Below are 8,010 nucleotides of genomic sequence, written 5' to 3' on the forward strand. Positions count from 1 at the left end.
CTCCAGGGACGTGCACAAGCACTCCTGCATTATTCCTACACGAACACAGCCCCTGTATGCTAATTACCTCATTTGCTGGTGAAAACCATGAAAATGAGGTGAATTAGCAATCCAGGAAGCAGGCAGACATTCGTGCAGGAATAGTGTAGACTGCAGAAATGTATTCAGACAGTAGCTGAATACATTTCTGCAAACTACAAAATGGAGGCATGACAGCTTGTACAAATGCATGTACTAGAAGGGTTAGGCATGCCAAAGGCCAAATATATGGCCATAGGCATGAAAAATAATTTCAAAATTATAAAAATTAACTTTTTATTTTGTTGGCCGATTTCAGCTATTTAAGCTCAGGGCAGCGTTGCGCAAACGGGATTGGTCAGAAAATAATAAAAAAAGCTGAAAATAAGATTTTAACCCAAAATCATAATTTTGCCATAATAGTCAATGGCATGCATAACACAACAAGATCATGGAATAGTGGTTAATAAGGGGGAAGGCTGAATGTTGGTTTTGTAACCATGCATTAGCAGTCAATCCTATGCAAATGAGGGCAATGCTACTGAATCACAGATTTCCCATCAATGCTAGCTTGCACCCAACTGTGTAGGTGCAGTAAGACCACGGTGTAAGCCTAAGAGCTATATGACTTCATAAGGGGGTGTGCCATGCATGCTGTAAGCTTATTGAAGCTCTATAGCCCATGTTTGCCTTTAGCTAAGCACAGCTAAGGGAGGGGGTGTGTCTGAAGCTGCCTAGCAGTCTTTACATTGCCTAAATGGGTGTACACGCTGCACACTGGTTTTTAACCAAATAAAAATACAGGAAATAGCTCCATTCACATCTGAGCACTGGGTTTGTGCGGTGCACTTTGGGGCTTAAACAGGAAGGCAATGGGAAGGGAAAACAGCAGTAGAAAGGTAATCAAGGAGAACTAGCATAGCTAGCAGGTGAAATGTATTAGAACCAGCCAATTACAAAGGCAGTGGCCCAGCACACTACTATAAACTATGCAAACACCTTCCTTTCCCTCTGTTTTTTCCCACAAACTCTACACCACCGGTGTACACAAACGGGGAAATTTTACCTAACAAAAGCAACAAAATGATAGGGGCTGCTTTCACTCTCATAAATCAACATGTGGAAGAGGCTGAGGGTGGTGAGGATGACAATGCTGATGACCAACCCACAGTGAGGAGAAGAAGAAGAGTTCATAGACCCAGAGTAACCTACCAGGGGCTACATAAGCTGGAGATAGTGGAGCACTATAGGGTGGACAGGGACCTCCTACAGCAAATTGTTGAGCTTGGCTGGCCACGCCTCACACACAGAACCAACAGAGGGGAAACCATCCCAGTGGATACCAAGTTATGTGCAGGCTTAAGAATACTAGCCACAGGTACCTTCCAAAGGCCAACTAGGGATATCATGGGTATCTCACAGGCATCAGCATCCAGGTACTCCACCAGTTCCTGGATGTCATGTCAGCACATGCCAGTGATCACATATATTTCCACAACACTCATGAGGCATTGACCAGTAATATGCATCTCTTCCACCAAATAGCAGAATACCCGAGGTAGTGGGTGCTATATACTGTACACACATACACATCAAAGCACCACCCGGTGAGTAGGTTAGGGTCTACATAAACAGCAAGGACTTCCCCTCCATCCACTGTCAGGTCATATGTGATGCCCAAGGTATTATAATGAATGTGTGTGCTGGCAGCGCTGGAAGCTATCATGACTCCTACATCTGGTATATAATGGAGCTGTAGCAGAGATTTGCCAGTGGTGACATCCCATATGGCCACCCTAGTGGGGGATGCTGGTTACGCACTGGAGCCATGGCTGATGACACCCATCAGAAATGCACACACACCTGAACAAGAACTCCATAATGAGGCACACGCACAGACCAGAATAATAATAGAGCGTGTGTTTGGGATGCTCAAGTCATGGTTCTGGTGCCTGGACATATCCAGTAGAGCCTTGCAGTACTCTCCAGCTACATGTACCCAAATTGTCATTGTATGTTCCATGCTACACAATATGATCCTGCGGAAACAGCTGCAGCAGGAACATCATGGGGCCAGGCCACAAAGACCCCCACCATTGCCAGGGTTAGCGCAGGCAAAGATGGACTTGGAGGAGGAACCACCTGAGCCTGCCCATGTAGGCAGAAGGAGGCATGCCCAGTATGCCCAGGCTTTGGCAAAGAGGCAATGCATAGCACATACACTGACACGGTAGGAACCCAGGGAATGACACCTCTCTCTGACTCTCACATACAGTATAGGGATGCCAAACATGACACTACCTGTGCTTAACCACGTATAGGGAGTGTACTATGTGCATCCAACATAGTCAGCCCTCCAGCATCATCCTCACTACTGGCACAGCCACAAGGTAAGTCACTCTCACTATCAATTGCTGAATGGAGTAGTATGTTCTGCTACTTGTATCTATGGTACGGATGTGAGCATGCAAGGGAATCGGGTAGCTGAATGGGATGGGAACAGATAGTAGACACTTATATGGGCAGCATGAAATCCATAACAAATACTGTTGTCCAACATAGTAGGCAGTACTAGACAAGGTGACAAATCCCACTGTAGGACATGTGGTGGGCCAAATGTGTGTCCATAGGACACACACATGCATGTCAGGGGAAGCTAACATACACAACAACAGTCGCAACCAGCAGGACAGGTGGGATGACCACAAAGAAAGGCTGTGCTAAGGCCTCCGATTGATGGCAATGGAGAACAGCCCCTCTCCAGAACTACACCGACAGACTACAGCAGGTCAGACAGTGGGATGTTAGTTCTGAAAGGTAAGAAGTCTGAAAATGAAATGTAGGTCAATAAAAGCTAAGATCTGTACTACACTGATATGCCTCTAGTCTGCATGATAGGTCAGAATACAGAATGAAATGGAAGCCAACAGTGTACCTGAAATACCAGTATGGTCATAGCAAATGTTTACAGTTGTCAGGTATGCCCCCCACAATCCTATGTAGAAATGTAGTAACATGTACGTGTGGGTATAATAACAGTGGAACCCAGATTACCTGAGCTGGCCAAATTACCAGAATAGATTGTTGCATGTGTACAATATGCAGGGCTCTGTGTGTTAGGTTGTTGTGTGTTGTATATTGTGTGAAAATAGTCAGCATGCAGGCATGGAGGCTTGTGTCCCAGAGGCCAATGGCCAGTACTGTTGATGACAGGGCCAAGTTCTAATAACTGCAGTGACAAACACAATGCATCCCAGCAAGACCTAATTCAGCAATAATACATACTAATTGTTTGGATGTAATATCTGTCACCATCTGAAAGATGGACATGACATGAATGTGGGACCAGACATACACACAGTACACAGGTGGAAGTACCCTAAACAGAGAGTGTATAAAATGTTACTGTCAAATGGACACCCCTTTGGAATTGTACATACAGGTTAGCAGCACATTCGTTTTCTGTGTAGTATCGAATACTGATGTAGTCTGGCCAAACACTAGCAGACCACAAAAGGCACAGTTATGAAGTACTGAGAAACCGCTGATGTCCCTACAGAAGCCAGCATAAGGGGAATTCCCCACATATATCTGTGAGTCAGCAACAAGTAGCTTCCATAGCACACATGCACTCAGCTCACCCCATCATCAGCCACAGGTACCTCACAGGTCATATCCCTGCTGTTGGGAATGAGTACAATATGACCCCGACTTCTGTATATGAATACCCACAGAATGCAGCATGCTGAAGAGGTGTCCCATGCAGGTGTGTCCCTAGCTGTAAGCAGTACCCTGTCAGCATCCACACCAGTGGATTAATAAGGACAGAAACTTTTGCCATTAACACCTTGCACACTCACCCTGTCACCCCAGGGGAATACTGCGGCTTGCTGCCTGGGACTGTAGGAGTGACAGAATGTACTGGCCTGCTACAGATGGCCTGCATCACTACCAAATGCCCTACAGTTCTCTGTCAAAGGCCTGTGTCTCACCTGTACTGCCAATGCATGTTATCTCATGGAGTCCCAAATAACGACATAAAACAGTCCACAGAACACAAATGCAAGGCCATGTTGACAAATCACAGTAGCATGTCCACCATGTCCCATTGCATAAATTGTGGACCAACCCCTAAATACTGCTGGGATGAAGTGATAACTATGGGGATACTTATCAGATATTGCTTGCATAATGTTAGGAAGAGGATAGAATTTAGAATAACATGGCAGGGTAGAAGCATGGATGCCATGGAGTGTGTGAAGTCTGAAACTGTGATGTGTGCCCATCCTATCCCTGCCTCCAAACACAGGAATGGGTGGCTACAAACCTGCTCGTAAACCACAATGTGAAGGGGTAATTACTAGATATATGATCCCTGCCTGTTGGTAACCTGTGTGAATCTGTACAGCTGAGAGGTATGGCCACAGCAGGATATGGACATTCTGTCAGGTCGATAGATGTATAAGCATGGGATCCTCAGCCACCACAGTACCAAGGTGCTGGACCATTTACAGACCCATCAGCAAGTGTCTGCAGCTCTCCCTCCAGAATGGCATGATTGTGCAAGAATATGTAGGCTGCAGGCCACAATTCTGGGCACAGCTTCATTCATCTTGTATTCCCCAGGAAATTGCTGCAAGCAAATACGTATATCTGTCAGTAGTTGATGACATAATACATCACAATGTAAAACAGCACGTATGTCTGAATATCTCTACTAACACCAAAACCATGTAGCAGAAGCAGCACAGACACAATTAGTTACAGTATCCCACTATCCTTTGCCCATTGTGACCCCATATTGTCAATCTATCTACAGATATCCTGCAGAAACAGGTTGCTAGCTGTAGGTGTAGAACACAAATTCCTGTACTGGAGAACAACCTACCTGAAATGGAATCACACATTCAGTACAGAAGGTCATACTGGACATTCCCCCACACTTACAGAAATGAAGCCTATATCTGGCAACAACAGTGGACTATACATATCTGTCAGTCACAGATGTCTGTGCACACACTCCACATTGCACACCAGTCATGCTTTGCACACACATCGGATAGGAATACACACATATATCCAAGGACAACACACTATAATAGGTCAAACATACATAAACATAGATGTGGGGAAGAGAGAGACAGACAGTGACAAAGAGCTTCCCATCATGAGGCCTGTCCTACCCAGCACACATCCAATTGGCTAATATCACATGATGTGCCAATGCCTATCACTGTAGACAGTTTCTTCTGGAAGCCCACAGCACTATAATGTCTGTTTTGCTTGTGATAACTGTGTAACATGACAGTACAAGTCATTATTCATCTAGCAGTTGTATACACAGTCCTGTCAAATGTAAAATTGTGTGTGACTAAGTGTTGTGTGCGTGTTTCCAGAGGAATGGTTTATGGCCCATTCACACATACTGTACTCTCCATTTCCCTAGTTTAGCTTGTCTGCTGATGTCAGTCAACTTGAAATACCCCTTTGGACAAGACTCATCCCTGTAAGCTCTGTGGTGCATGCAATAACTGTGTATTGCTGTAGTGTAATGTACTGGGAAGGAAGGAGTTTTAATCCCAAATGTGGCAACTGTAAAACTCTGTGTGGGTGTAGGGATCAATGATTTTGAGGCCATTCATAGTCACTACACCTTCCATTGCCCTACTTTAGCAAGCCTGCTGTCAGTCACCTTGAAATATCAGCCTTGTAAACTCCGTGGCACATGCAATAACTGCATAATGCTATAGTGTGATGAACTAGTTAGGTAGGAGTTCTAATCCCAAATGTGGCAACTGTGAAACTCTGTGTTTGTGTGTGCAGAGATCAATGCTTTTTGAGGCCATTCACAGTCACTACACCTCCCATTGCCCTACTTTAGCAAGGCTGCTGATGTCATTCACCTTGGCATACAACTTTGGCAAAAACCTACCCTTATAAGTTCCATGGCACATGCTGTTACTGTGCAATGCTATGGTGTACTGTATTAGGTAGGAGTTCTAATCCTGAACATGGCAGTTATGAAACTGTGTGTGTGTACGGATGAATGCTTTTGAGGCCATTCACAGTCTCTTCACCTCCCATTGCCCAACTTTAGCAAGGCTGCTGATGTCATTTATCTTGAAATACACCTTTGGAGAAGGGCTAGCCCTATAAGTGCCATGGCACATGTTTTAAGTGCATAATTCTGTAGAGTGATGTACTAGTTAAGCAGGAGTTCTAATCCCCAACATAGCAACTGAAAAACTCTGTGTGTGTGTGTGTAGGGATCAATGCTTTTGAGGACATTCACAGTCACTACACCTTCCATTCCCCTACTTTAGCAAGCCTGCTGATGTCATTTACCTTGAAATATACCTTTGGAGAAGGGCCAGCCCTATAAGCTCTGTGGTGTGTGCTGTAAATGCAGAACAATGTAGTAGCAGTAACTACACAGCTATGGGTTTGAATCCCATCTGTGGCAAGTGTTTGTGCATGTACCTTAAAGTTTTTGTCCATGTTTACAGCCACTACACATCTCCAAGCCTGACTTTAGTAGTCCTGCAAATATCACCCACCTTACAAGTATCTGTTGCAAAGCCTGTACCATATCAGGTCAGTGGTGCATGTGGTAAATGTGTAATCATAATGATCCATTAAGGTTGTTAGAAAGAGGTTTGAACTTTAGCCCTGGCAAATGTAAATGTGTAATTAGGGTGAAATTATTTTTTGGATCTCTCACCTACTACATCAACCAGTGACATTATTTACAAGGGCTGATGATGTTCCTCACCTTAGAAGTACCTAACATCCACCCAATAAGCTCCTTGGCACATGCGATAAATGTGATACACTGTAATAGCAATACATAGCTAGGTAGGGGTTTGAATCTCAGTACTGGCAAGTGTGTGTGTGTGTGTTTATCAGTATTCTGCGTGCAGGTTGCTGTGATTGTGTAATGACAGGATTCATTGTGGTGTGGGTTTTGCTTAATTATTATATTGAGGACCTACTATATGTCACAATGTCAACCTTACAAGGACAACAGATGTCAAATAGCAGAGAGGCTGGTGTAGACAATCCATAGCCCTACATGTGACATTATGGATTTGTGAACAATATTGTATTACCCAGAGAACACTCTCCACACTTGTCTCATACACAAACGCACATGGCTAGGCAAAAAACACTATATTGGTAGTTCCCTCCATATTGCTTCACAGATAGTAATCATGATGTGATTGCAGTGGACTACATGCCTGTTCACCACAACACTGCCACTGACATCAGAATGTACTGTGATGTGTAACATCTCCTGACTGTGTGTTATCCAGCAAGTAAAAGGACATGGCACCCTGTTCCATCTCTACAATAGGCAAATAATTGCTTACAGTGGTCCTTTGCTATGTTCCCCACTGGACGCCTGCAACAACTGTAGAGTCTGCAAATGTAACCCACAATGGGAATACCATGCCTTATACACATACCCTATATGGACAGATGCCACTAAATCCACCAAGTACCTGATTCATGCTGTCAGTGTAGGTGCCGCAGACCTCAGTTCCATAGCCAGTTCTCACCACATGAGGTCAGGAATGCCACATCAGATGATAACAATCTGTCCACACAACATGCCCCAGAGACCCCAGGTACACTTCCACACATCACAGAACATGCATGTGGGACATGTGCACAACTCAGACACTGTCCATGTTATGGAATATAGATCACATACATGGTAAGCATTGCACAGCACTGGCCAGCCACAGTAGTAACCCAGATGTGTGGATGGTGAATACAATACCCACCTGTGTGGGCCAGTCTAGGGACTACACCCCAGAGCCACACTGGAGAACATTGTCATGTGGCCTGATGCCAAGGTATACCCTTTGCCTAGTCTTGTACAGCCTTCTGGCACAGTCAACTACCACACACCTGTGAAGCAATGAACCCATGCATGTCAGTACTGGCAAATGTGTGTGAGTGTGTGTGTGTGCGTGTGTGTGCGTGTGT

Source organism: Protopterus annectens, chromosome 10.part0 (genome assembly GCF_019279795.1).
Source record: "Protopterus annectens isolate FY-2018-M chromosome 10.part0, PAN1.0, whole genome shotgun sequence".
NCBI lineage: Eukaryota > Metazoa > Chordata > Ceratodontiformes > Protopteridae > Protopterus > Protopterus annectens.